Source organism: Macaca thibetana, chromosome 7 (genome assembly GCF_024542745.1).
Source record: "Macaca thibetana thibetana isolate TM-01 chromosome 7, ASM2454274v1, whole genome shotgun sequence".
Lineage (NCBI taxonomy): Eukaryota > Metazoa > Chordata > Mammalia > Primates > Cercopithecidae > Macaca > Macaca thibetana.
Genome location: NC_065584.1, coordinates 103,094,810 through 103,108,789, shown reverse-complemented (window position 1 = coordinate 103,108,789; position 13,980 = coordinate 103,094,810). Strand labels below are relative to the sequence as shown.

The 13,980-nt window shown below is 39.9% G+C and overlaps 1 protein-coding gene across 3 annotated transcripts in view; it reads left to right on the top strand.

Annotated features, from left to right (window-relative positions):
* The window catches only part of MRPS11 (mitochondrial ribosomal protein S11), a 1,182,883-nt gene that overhangs the window by 307,776 nt on the left and 861,127 nt on the right, over positions 1-13,980 (top strand). Inside the window, exon 1 of one of the 3 annotated variants that reach the window (XM_050797704.1) lies at positions 13,181-13,184. The exons of the other annotated variants lie outside the window; for them this stretch is intronic. The gene's annotated coding sequence lies outside the window, so the exon portion shown is untranslated. Of the gene's footprint in view, positions 1-13,180; positions 13,185-13,980 lie in introns of those variants that run through there. 3 annotated transcript variants of the gene reach the window in all.

Genomic DNA, 13,980 nt, shown 5'->3' with positions numbered 1-13,980 from the left:
CCTAGATTTTCTATTCTGTTTTAATGTCTTTTGTGCTATTCGTGCATCAACCCCATTGTTTTACTTGTAAAGGTTTTAAGAACGTGTTCTAGTATCTGGTTGAACTAACATAATTTTATTGTTCATTTTCAGAAGAGCTTCTATTGCTTGTTGTTTTGCCAAGTAAATTTATAATCAACTTAGCTAGCTTTTGAAATAAATCTAATGGTATTTGGAGAGGTATTATACTAAATTAATAAATTAGATTATGGATATATTTTGAAGATTTATCCAACAAACTTTCCGAGAGATCCAATGTGAGGCGTAAGAGAACAAGAACAGGTAAAGTTAATCCTAAAGTATTTTACCAGAGGAAATGGAAGGAGAGAGTAGAAAGCCACTGATACGGGGGCAGCTGTGGTAGCAGCAGGATTAGGAGCAGAGTCGGTAAGCTTAATTTAAAATAGGTTTGACATGCCTATCATATAACTAATTGGAAATGTGGATCAGGCAGTTGGAAACATGAGCCTGGAATTCAGGGTAAAGGTCAGGGCTGGGGATGTAAAGTTTGAAATCACTGTCAAGAGGTTGATATTTAAAACTATGCAACTGGTTGATGTTGCCAAGGGAAGGAATAATGAAGAGAGACTCAATTCAGGACAGAAGGACAGTTGTGGTATTCTTGTTATTGAGAAAGTGAAGTAACTGATAAATAGCACGAGGAAGCCTGGAACAAGGATGGGTCAAAGTTGAGACAGTGGTTGGCTCAAGACCACCATACACAGAGAAAGGAACAGCAGCAGTAGTAGTCCAAAACAAAGAGAACAGAAAAATAAAGTCAGAGATGGGTTAACTTGGGAATGCCAAGCCTGAGCAGTAGCAAGGCTCACAAAGGGAGCAGTTTGGGCCTATGTGCCTAGGGGGTATGCACATGTAGCCAGTGTGTTTTGCACACACAATCTTCTTCAAGAAGAGATGTTCTTGGGTGGCAGTGTCTTGGTGATGATTACATCCTGCAGCGTCTACAGAAATGTTTTTATCAGGATTCTTTCTTACAAATAGTGATTATAATCTGTGACTACCTTAATTATAGGAGGAATCTATTGGAAATATAGGGGAGTTTCATAAAACTGAGAAGATGAGGATGAAGGCTTAGAAAATGGCAAGACCTCTTGAAAATCAATAGCAGGATATATAGCATCTGTGTTATAGAAGATTTGGTAAAGACACCCTCAGGCTGGAGACAGCTACAGCCACCAAGGAAAACAATCACAGCTGCTGGAAACTCACCTCAAACATTCCTCCATCTTTGTATCATTTTCTCCAGAATCAGAGCCCTGAACAGAAATATCTGACTGGCCAAGTGCAGGGAATGCGCTTCTATACGGCTGTGGTGCCGAGAACAGAAAGTTTTCACTTTGGCTTCTATTGTGGGAGGTGTGTGGTACTGCAATCCACCAATAAAATACACAACAAGAGAACTCTTCAAAAACAAGAACTGAATGCTAGACAGCCAAAAATTAAATGACAAAATGTTTATCACACGTGAATCAAGAATTTGTAGACATGATAAATTTTAATCAGGGAACTCTGAGGAACTGAGAAGGGTGAAAAGGAGATAAGCCTGGAGACTAAAGACATAATTTTATTCATAATTTCTCAAAAACAGCAAAGGATAGATTCTAGAAAGTGCCAGCTAATAAATTAAAGAGTATTGTTAACAAAGAATAGGCTGAGTTCAGGAAGAGGTTGAAAAGAGTCAAGATCAGGAAGGAAGTTGATCAGGCAATATTCTAAAAGAGCTTCTTAAATGGCTGATCTGTTACCAATGAAACATTGTGAAGCACAAGAGTCAATGCATTCAGTTATGGGCTTGTAATTCAAAAAGATCTTAAAAGCTTGGAAACCTGGGCCAAAACATACTGGAATAAATGGGACAAACGTAACTGGGGTAAATGTGAAATTTTTTATGTGGGTTCAAAAACGCAATCATTCTTATGGGAGATGGAATTTAGCCTTCGTTCAGAAATTTAATAGTATATGAGACTTGAAAGATCATATATTAATAGTTCACTTGCCTTATTTAACAGGGATATTAACTTGAAGCCCAGAAAAAGTGACGTGCCCAAGGACTCGCAGCCAAATAGCAGGAAACCCAGAATTAGCACTCAAGTTTGAAGACTTTCTTAAAATACTTTAAAACCGCCCTAAAGTGCCTTTAACCTGAAATCCATCCCAAGGAAATAATTTGAAGCTTACCAACATGCATTTAATGGGTGCCAATGGTATTCTGCAGCTGTTAAAATATCACCACAAACTTAGCCTGCAATAAAAGAGGTGGAGTGTTCAGAGCTGGAAAAATGGTGAAGCATCTTCTACCCAAGTCAGCCAACCTTGGAGGGTTGCACTTATTTCCCTCAATCGTATTTAAGAAGGATTCTGGCCAATATAAACTCTAGAAAAGTGAATCCTTAAAGATGGATCCTGAGTGACTAACTGGGCCTAAATATAAAAATACAACCAAGCAGCCATTTGCTAAAGAAAGGTCACACAGGTATTCAGCATCCCGGGAAAACCCCCACATGTTTAACTTTGTTAAGACAACGTTTAAAGTTGCCTGCTTCTGTTTATGCTGCCTGAATCAACCTATAGGCTGTGACCTGCATCCACCAATCAGAAGTCAACAAGCATCAATCAATCAGAATTAAGCAAGTGTGCATCCCTCATTTTCATAAGTGGGCCCATATGGGAACATGGGTGGGAACTTTTTCTCTATAACATAACTTTCTCTTTGTTCTCTGGGAATGCATCTTTGTTTTGTAATGAAGTCTGTATCAAATTTTCGGTTTGCAAACTGCACAAAGAAATAAAGTCTCTCTTAACCCAATACTTCTTTTTCAGTAGTCTTGTTAACACTAACTAGGAGGGATCCAGAGGAAGGATGGTGAAGTTTCTGAAACATGACCACAGAAATGGTTGAAGAAAGAGTAGATAGAAAAGAAGCAGCTAAGGAAGAGATAGTAGCCACCCTCTAATCTATCAGACATTCTTATGAAAAGAAAGAGACATTTACTAAGCTGCCCTGACAGAAGAACTAGGGTAATCAGGCACAAGTGACAGAGTAAAGATGTGTCACTACAAGGGAGCATGAGTCCCCTGTCGGTGAAGCCGCATGAATACAATTTCATCTTCATCAGTGAGGGATGCAGTGGCAAGTAATACAAAGTCCCTTTCAACTCCTAGCTTTTTGTGATTCTATTACTTTCCTAATTGGACATTTTTTTTTCTACCAGATATTAAGGTCTTTGAAATTAAGCTCATTATGTCTCAGAAAGAAGTGACTCTGTCTTACACTGTCTGTGGTGCCCACAGTGCCTAGAACAATGGAAGATACACAGTGCTTAATCAATACTGGGTGGCTGTTAGAGCCTTTGATATTCTTTTCTATTCCTCCTCCTTCTGCCACAATCGTTGATCCTGATCCACTAACTGCAGAGCAGCAAAGGGAAAATTGTCACACACAAACACATGCATGGTATTATAAGGGTATCTTCAAGGAAATAGAAAAAGGATTGAGAAATGGATTTTAAAATTTACGTACTTGTGCAGGATAATACTTAAACACACACAGTTCTTGGGGAAAAAAGAGCTAATTCTGGCTTCGTACCTTTATACACAAGATCACACACAACAAATCCTGACATTGTGACTGTACTTATCTCTTTTCTCTGCCCCATATTGTTTTTCTATAGCTGTTCTCTTTTAATGTTGAGATGCATGCTATTACAATAAGACGAAAAGAAGTTCAGTTTGAAGGACTGGGAAGAGAGTGGGTGAGGGCAGATTTATGGCAGAGCTTCTGGCTCAGATGTTGCATCTAATTCAGACTCTGTCTCTTGCTTGACTCCATGTTTGGGTAAGTGACTTCAATGCTGAGCCTTAGTTTCCTCAACTGAAAACCAGAAATAACATTGCTTATCTCAAGAGGTTGTAAGCAGAATTAATACAAAGTCTAAAAAAAAAATAGGTACTTATTAAAATTAGTTCCCTTGTAGCCAGGCACAGTGGCTCACACCTGTAATCCCAGCACTTTGGGAGGCTGAGACAGGTGGATCACCTGAGGTCAGGAGTTCAAAACCAGCCTGGTCAAAATGGTGAAACCCCGTTTCTCCTATAAATACAAAAATTAGCCAGACATGGTGGTGGGTACCTGTAATCCCAGCTATTTGGGAGGCTGAGGCAGGAGAATCACTTGAACCTGGGAGAGGGAGGTTGCAATGAGCCAAGATCAGGCCATTGCACTCCAGTCTGGGTGACAAGGGTGAAACTCCATCTCAAAAAGAAAAGAAAAAAAAATTAGTTCCCTTGCATTTGCCCCTGATGCTCCTCCAACTAAGTCATCCTATGACATTTCAAAGCCTTTGCTCTGTAGAATTCTTACTTCTAATATCAGTTCCTCCTAGTAAGTTTGACCTCGGCTAAGAGTGAAAATTGTGTGTTAATTTACTTGCCATCTTTGTTCAATTGCTAGTGACTATCCAGAACAATATCACAAGTGTTTCTAAGCCATTCACAGCACTTTAGGAAGGAACAAGAGAACCAGAACAGTTACAGTGGGTACCAGAGTAGAAAGTGGCTGCAAGAATGCCATATATTTGCCATCTCTGCCTTCAGCATTAAAGATGAAGGAAATCAATGATGAAAAAATCTGGATCAAAAGTCTTAATTTGCGTTTTGATTAATTTATCCCAATTACTTTGGTCTCAGTTTTCATAACTGCAAAATGATTGAGATATTAAAAGATGATGATGATGATGATGATACCTGCCCTATGTGTCTCATCAGAGCACTGAGAATGATAGATGTGTTTGAAAAGCTGGCCATAAGCCAATGCCAGGTACTAGAGCCCATCAGATGCATATGCTAAGGCAGACTGATAGAGTGGAGCCTAGACACCAATCTGAGGATCTAGTGGTGTGAATGGAAAAGGAAGAGATTCAGTAAGGACAAAGAGGAGGGGACTAAATAGTTTTGCTCTCTCAATTTGCATAGAGACATCCCATAGCAAATGTACCTCTTTAACCTGTGATGTTGAAGAATCACTACAAAATAAAATCAAGGACATTGCAAAGGAAAACACTGTATTACTGCTGAATTAATGGGCTGCTTCTCATTCTTCTCTACTCTCACAAAGAAGGAAGCAGGCATGTGAGGGCTGAAGGTTTTGGAATAGTTTATCATCTCCAGGGACACTGCTTTTCTTGCTTAGAGAATTGGAAGGCCTGAGTGGCAGGCCCTTCCTTTTAAGGGAAGACTTAAAGGTAGGAAAAGCTGCTTCTGATAAACGGTGATAATTATTCAAACTATTTCATATTTATTAAGTTCCAGTAACTATGAAGCACCCAGCTGTGGGGGTTGTAAAAGCGAATGGTGATTGCTATAGATGAGGTCTGAGAGACTTTCTCTGAAGGTGAATTAGAGATGCAGGTTTGATGAAGATGGCATTTGGTATAAGGAAAGACATCTTAGGCCAAATGGCCTCCTACGAATATGGTGAAGAAAGAGCTCCACAGGTGAATACAGTGAAACTGAGAAGTGCCCAAAGTGAGAGTGTGCATGTGTATGTGTGTGTGAACATGTATGTCTCTGTGTGCAAGGGTATGTGCAGTAGTGAGGTGGAGTGAAAGCTAGGAGACAAATGGTAGGAGGGGAGTGCTAGAGAGGAATGGGAGACTCAGGAAAAACCCTTGGAAGGCTGATTCAAATCCTCCAAGCAGGTCACCAGGGACAGCAGGGAAGAGCAGAAGACAAGGACACAAAAGATGCCAAAGGCCGTTGGTATTAGTACAGTCTTTGTAATATCATCCATAATAGCTGGTGTGTGGTTGATTGGTTTATTTATTTTTATTTTTATTTTTTTGAGACAGAGTCTTGCTCCGTCACCCAGGCTGGAGTACAGTGGCATGATCTCGGCTCACTGCAACCTCCGCCTCCCGGGTTCAAGTGATTCTCCTGCCTCGGCCTCCTTAGTAGCTGGTATTACAGGTGCACAACATCACACTTGGCTAGTTTTTGTATTTTTAGTAGAGACGGGGTTTCACCATGTTGGCTAGGCTGGTCTCAAACTCCTGACCTCGTGATCCACCCACCTCGGCTCCCAAAGTGCTGGGATTACAGGCATGAGCCACCATACCTGGACTGATCTGTGATTTGTATTTATTGTCTCTAGCAATCATTACAATAAATGCCAGCTCTGATTTATTTAAACAGGTAAGCCCTTTCTTGCCCTCCCAGTGTCTGTTCATGTACCACACTTTTCCAGCTCCCTCCTTGGAGTCCTTGGAGAGCTATTGCTTTTCTCTTACACCTTTCCCTCCCCCTTTCTATTTCCATCACCCACTAAGTCACATTTTTTTCCCCTTGCAATTTTTTCGCATTGCTTTTCTATGCTGTCAGGGATTAACTTTGCACAAAGAAAGGTTTAGCCTCAGATGGGCCCTTGGGGGCTAACCTTTAAGCTTATGGCATGTCCCGCCTGATAAGACCTGCTGAGCAAAGGGCCAGTGAAACTTCACAGAGATGCACTCACAAAGGTTGTCCTGCCCAGTCTCCTAAACCATCTACCTGTCTCCTGTCCTCTTCCTTATTTTCCAAAGACCACCACAGACACCAAGGCTCAAATTAGTCTTTATGAACTCTGATGCATACTGTCATGTATGATGTGCCAGAAATTGTGCATTATCTCACTTAATCCTTGCAAGACCACCGGATGGTAAGTCTTAACAATGTCCACTTTATAGTGGAAAATCTGAGGCTTTGAAAGGTTAAACAATTTGTCCAAAATTACAGCGAATGTGGCAGTCAGGTCTATCCAACCTCAGCATCTGGATTCACAGATGCTGTGCTGGATAGCCTTACATGAGACTTCTACTTATCTAAACTTACACAGTTATTACTTTGAATTCTGAGAAATTGACTTTTGAGAGTGGAAAAGCGGCCAGAGATAAGCATTCTTAGTCTGTTTTAAGAATAAGAACAATTAGGATAATCACTGCTCCCCAACTCATCACCCTAAGAAGGATCTATCTGCTAACAGTCACTTGGTATCCACAAAGTCAGACTTCATTATCTCCTAATAAAAACTCACCTGGCATCATTCTAAGAGTTTTATGTGGGGTGCTGCTCCCCCTTTCCATCCTCTCTGGGAACCTCTCCTTTTTGATTCACTGTTGAATCATCTGCCAGGCCTCTGACCACTCACCTTCATTTTGCTTAGCCACAAGTAGACTCCTGAGTGAATGGAGCCCATTACAGTGGGCTCACATCACATTAAGCTGAAATGGTGGGGAGACTCAGCTAATTGTAGTTGCATCTGCACCATCCCACTGCAGTGATATGAATACACTGTCCCCCTCAAGTGGCCCTCTCATCTCAGCTAACCCATGTTGCACTCTCCAGCCTTTAACAAAGATAAAATATAAAGGATGCTGGATTTCACTAAAAGTTCTCCCAATTTTCAGCCACCCTTGCCCTCCAGTGACTTTTTTTTTTTTTTTTTTTTTTTTTTTTTTTTTTTTTTCCTGCATGTACTGAAGATTTAAGAGAGCAGAAAAATAAAAGGAGACCAAGGGAATCAGGCTATAGACAGGAGAGTGGAACTGCAGCAAAACATATATTTAACATATATTTAAAAAGAGGGATCACTATCAAATCAGACAGTGAGTGAGAGAGAAAGAGATTGGGAAAGAAAGCAGAAAAATAAGAGGAGACCAAGGAAACCAGGCTATAGAGAGTGGAGTGGAACAGCAGGAAAACATATATTTAAAAAGAGGGGTCACTATTGAGCCAGAGAGAGTAAGCAAGAGAGGAAGAGATTGGGAATGAGCCTTCTTGGTGTGTGATGGGTCCTGACTGAGTGGCCCTTGTTCCAGGATCCCAGGCCTCTCAGGACAGGGTTTCCCTTCCCCTTTGGTAGGGGCATCTCTAGAGAGGCACAGGAATTATTTGTACTCTACATTCAGCTTCTGTTGCCCCAATTGTAGTTTAACGCACCCCAGCAAGTTTACCCTTTTTCTTACCTAATGCCAAATTGACAACCTAATTACCGCACATTTGTGATTACTATTACCACATGAATAGTAATAACTATGCACCCTTTCTAATTTCTAATTCTGATCCAGAAACAGAAGTTATTCACAAACGCTTCTTATCAGTTATTTTATTTTATTTATTTTATTTTGAGACGGAGTCTCGCTCTGTCACCCAGGCTGGACCTCGGCTCACTTTTTCAAACTTTTACTTTTCACGCCATTCTCCTGCCTCAGCCTCCTGAGTAGCTGTGTCTACATTAGAGACACGGTTTCACTGTTAGCCAGGATGGTCTCCATCTCCTGACCTCGTGATCCGCCGGCCTTGGCCTCCCAAAGTTCTGGGATTACAGGCCTTCTTATCAGTTTTTAAAAACCCCCTCAGCTTCTTTGCAGTGAACTTTCTCCAGAACCCTTGCATTTTTAACAAAGATAAATATAAATGCTCATTGCCCTCCAGTGATTTTTTTTTTTTTTTTTTTTTTTTTTTTTTTTTTTTTTTTTTTTCCTGCAGGGCTGCTTCTGGCTGCTATGACCTAATGCTATGACCTTTTTTTCTTTTTTACTTTGGGTCATTCTGGCCTTCATTTGTTTTTAAATCAGCCCCCCTTCAATTTCATTTTCTCATATTTGTCACCACAGCTTTGAGATGTATGTGTGCTTTTAACAGTCATGAGTGGAATTGAAGGTGATAGAAAGATACTATGGTTCAATATTAACAGGAGGATGGGGAGGAGCCCATGATACTGTCAGACACAAAAGGAAGGGAGGAGGAAGTGGGAGAGCAGAAAGAGTTAAGTAATAAGAGCTTGGGGAAAACAAGTTACCAGTAACCAAGAGGTAAGCAACCCAATGATGGCATGGCACTCAACATACATGTCTTGCCTTGTGACATCTCTTCTAATTTTCTATCTTGCATCTCTTAGAAATTTGTATAAGTTCCCTGAGGGCAAGTTCCCTGCCTTATACTCTTGCTTGTTGTTGCTGTTTCATATGGAACATTAATATTTGCTGATCAAATGATGTATTAATTGATTGATATTCCAACTCCTTGCACTCCAAATAAGAATGTACACATTTCAAATGGTGGTGGTGGTAGAACCATTTGAGTGAGGGAGAGGAGTACTGTTAGAATTAGTGAAAACTGTATTTTTTCCCCAAAATGCTTAGAAGGAAATACCTTCTGTAACCCTTCCTGTCTAATGGCTACAGAGTAATTTGGCATTAATTTTGATTCAAGTGCCCATGACAGTCTGACACATAGTAGGCACTCATTAAACATCTGAAAATGACTGATTGACAAACTGAAAAATACTTTTAGTGAGAACTGAAATCTACTGTTGATTGTCCCATCAGGAGATGTAGGGACCCTGGAAGGATTATGCATTTCATGAGGTCATCCTTTGAGCAAGGCTGCTAGGATGGATAGGGTCCATAACAGAGCTGTATCAGAAACAAATGCATTGGGAGTTATACCTGATGTAAATGACGAGTTGATGGGTGCTGACGAGTTGATGGGTGCAGCACACCGACATGGCACAAGTATACATATGTAACAAACCTGCATGTTATGCACATGTACCCTAGAACTTAAAGTATAATAATAATAAAAAAAAAGAAACAAAAGGAAAAAAAAATACTGATCCTGGAAGGTAACAGTATTGCATAGCAATTAGATAAAGAGAATAAAAGAAAACAACAATGCACATGGTACATATGCATTAACTTGCTAAGTCTACCATAACAAAATACCACTGGGTGACTTCAACCACAGAAATTTATTTTCTCAGTTCTAGAGGCTAGAAGTCCAAAATCAAGGTGTCAGAAGGTTCTTCTGAGGCCTCTCTCCTTGGCTTGCAGACAGCCGCCTGCTCAATGTGTCCTCGCACGGTCTTTCTTCTGTGTGTGTATGTCCCTACCCCTGTGTCTCTCAGTGTGTCCAACATGCCTCTTCTTATAAGAATGCCAGTCACATTGGATAACGTAATCACCTTTTTAAAGGCCCTATTCTCCAAATACAGTTACATGCTGAAGTACTAGGGGGTTAGGTTTCAACATAGGAATGTGAAATGGGGGCACATTTCAGCCCATACAATATAGATGCCCACTCTACAAAGCATTCTCCTAGCTGCATGGTCATTCTGGGAAGCAAATAATTTTAATATCCAATGTTTACAGTTTAAGAAAGTGAATATTAAAATGTTAATTAGTCTGCCTCAGGTCCAGGAGCTAGAAGTGACAGGCTTGCATTCAAACCCACAACAGCTGGCTCTAAATAGCATGAACTTTCTACTTCAGCACTCTGCTTTGAAACAAAGAAACATGCGCAGTGAAATATCTGGAGAAAAAACATAGATAAGAGCTGTCAGAAAAATTGAAACATTTCATCCAAACAGTAGGCCTCCTGTGACTCTCCAGAAAATCCACAACCATACCTTGTTTCTAAATCTCTGAATAAGTGACCTGAATTAACTCTTTCTGCTTTCATTTTGGCATTAAAAAAATTTAAAGCAATAAAATGGTCTTTCTCTTCTCCCCAGTGATTTTGAAGTCATCTGATAAAGACAGTACTTTAAAAAAACTTTGTATTATAAAAATCTGTAAATATAGAGAAAAGCAGACATTATAATGACTGCTCATGTATTTATTAGGTTGGTGCAAAAGTGATTGTGGTTTTGCCATTAAAAGGAATGGTAAAACCACAATCACTTTTGCATGAACCAAATACAAAAATTCAACATTTTTAGAATTTTGCCACTTTTGCTTCATCTATCTTCCTAGCTTATCTATTATTTTTCTATCATTTATCTATATCCATCTATCTATGTACCTATTTATATTTTTGATAAACCATTGTGACATTTCATCTATAAATAGCTCATACATCTCCCAAAACAAAAACATTTTTCCACATGCCCACAAAACCACTTTAAACACCTAACAAAATTAAATGATTTTCTAATATAATATAGCAATCAGATTATATTCAAATTTACCTCCTTGTTCTTAAACTTTTTTTATACTTTATGTTTTTTTTTTAAAAAAAAAAACTCTAATTCTAACCAAGAAGCACACATTTCATATAATAAAGATTTAAGTTGTATATGGAGTGTTACTTAGGTGCTTTGCAATCATCTATCACACATCAGCCTTTCCTCACTGTTTTAGTATCTGTTCATGGCCCTTGCCCTGTGAACACAATTGAAACTACCCAGTTAGATGAGTGCTCGTCCAGTTCTTAGGTCATTGAGGGAGGAGGTTCCTTGGGTACAGCCACCACCTCTCTGCCATCTCTGGATTTCTCTCAACTTAGGCACTAAATCTGACATGCAAGGTGAACTCAATAAAGTATTGTTTTTAATGATCCTAATTCTTTACTATTTAGCTGCAGAAGACAACATAGCAGGTGCCTGGAAATCCACAGAAAAAATTAAACCAAGGTCAAATTTGAAGCTTATTTACTGCCAAAGGCTATTCCCAAGAATTCCAAAACTATAACATAGCATGTAGAGAGCATGGCACATATATATTTTTTAAATTGGGATCAGTCATTTGACCTCTTCCCCTTCTTTTGACTTGGTTTAATGTGAGCCCCTTTTTGCCAATTTTAAGATTTCTGATAAAATTGATTTCAGGTCTCTGAGGGCAAGTGTTTTCCAAATTATTTGAAAGAAAGCACATGAGCAATATTATGCACACCGTTCTTCATTCTGAAAGTTGACTTGATGATAGGAGAGGGGACTGAAATTAAACATCTCTTCACTAATACATTGACCCCCTCACTGAATGAAAGCATAAGCACTGAATTTTCAGGATCTCCATCCAAAAACCAAACTATTAAAAGACCTGAATACACAGGTCACAGAAGAAGAAATCATAATTACTACACACTGAAGGCAAAGCTTCTTTTTCTGCTTCATCAGACTGCAAGCATTTTGGGTACAGGGATTCTGCCCAATGCATATTTGCCTCCCATCACCCATGCTAGATGCTTTACACTCAGTAGTGCTGAAGTAAATCTTTATTAATTGAGTTAGCAAGCAGCCCTCAATAGCAAAATCAATGCAAATCATAACAACAAAAGATCGTTTTCAACTATCAAATTAGAAAAGGTTTTCAAACTGTTTAAAGATAGTATACCATTAACTCTAATAAAGCAAGGCTCAAAAGAGCATAAAGAGTATACATTTCTTAGAGCATAGAAAGAAATATTCCAAAATATTAACACTGTTACCTCTGGGAGGTAAGATATGTAGGTAGTATTCTTCTTATTCTTTGTTCACGTCAGTATTTTTCAACTGTAGTTCAACAAACATGTTCATTATCGGAGGAAGCAACATTTACAAACAAAATAGGTCCTTGTCCTGCTTCCTCCAGGATGCTGCATGTGTGGACCACAGACCCTGGGAAAGCAGTGATTATTCTGATCATTCTGTACACGTGCTCTCTAGGACTAAATGCCTAAATGACCTTCATATAGTGGGCATGAATATGTGTGAGTGTGTATGTTTTCTTTCTTTTCTATTTTCTTTCTTTCTTCCCTGGCAGGTGTGTTTGAACAGCAGCCCATTACTGCTCGCTTGGTGCTATAAATATTTATAAGCATGCTCCAAGGAAGCTATTGTATCATAAACTGGCCAGTGGCATGGCCGGCTGCTATTTCAGAGTGGAGGTGTGAGACAGCTTCTGGTGAGGTGGGCTCTACCCAACATGAAGCACTGCAGTCTGTGAAGCGTGAAGGTCTAGGCAGAGGTTTGTGAAAGATGTTAGTTCATCTCTGAAGGTATGGACCTGATTGCTGCGGAGTAGGTTAAAGCCATTAAGTCCATGCTGCGTTGCATTTGCCTTAGTTTACAGAGAGAGAGTTTTGGAGTTCAGTTAGCCCTTTTAACACACAGGGTTAAATGTATTTCCATTGGTAGTTTTAAAGAGGGGTGTGTGTGTGCGTGTGTGTGTGTGTGAGAGAGAGAGAGAGAGACAGACAGAGAGAGAGAAATTGAGACCAACATTAGTGTGGTAAGGGATACTCAAAGCTTCTGGCCACTGAGTGTGCACCAAAGCTGTGGAAATACCCTGCCTTCTCCTGATGTGAAGGATGGAATGATGCCCATATGGGGGACCCTAGAAATGAGGTCCTTTAAACCGGGACTCGGTACACCCTATACCAGAGAAAGGCTGAGCTCATTGCATTTGACCAGCACAAATGTACAGGAGATGGCAGATACCCTCAACTCCAAGCACCTGTTCCAAACATTACTAACACCAGAATGGTCTTTGGCAGTTAATAAATGACCTCTTGCCAGCATGGTGGCTCACACGTGCAATCCCAGCACTTTGGGAGGCCAAGGTGGGTAGATCACCTGAGGTCAGGAGTTTGAGACCAGCCTGGCCATCATGGTGAAACCCCATCTCTACTAAAAGTATAAAAGTTAGCCGGGCATGGTGGTGCATGCCTGTAATCCCAGCTACTTGGGAGGCTGAGGCAGGAGAATTATTTGAATCCAGGAGGCAGAGGTTGCAGTGAGCTAAGGTTGTGTCACTGCACTCCAGCCTGGGTGACAGAGCAAGACTCTGTCTCAAAAAATGATAATAAAATAAAATAAAATAATTGACCTCTCTGCCTCCCCAAGGTTTCCAAACAATTGAAGACTTACCCTGAGTCTCATGCAGTCATCAGAGCTCTGAATCTAGGTTCAAATGCCCTAACCAGCTTTATGCCCTAATTCTGCCCTGTGGTACTCAGAACAAGTCACTGAAACACAGACTTACTTTTCTCATTTGTAAAATGCACACATTGCACTAAATGTGTTAGAGTATGTAAAGTGTTCTCAACTGTGTTTGGTACATGTTAAGTGCTCATTAAATATTGGCTCTTATTTTCTTCATTATTACTACAGATTTTTCACCTGAAGCA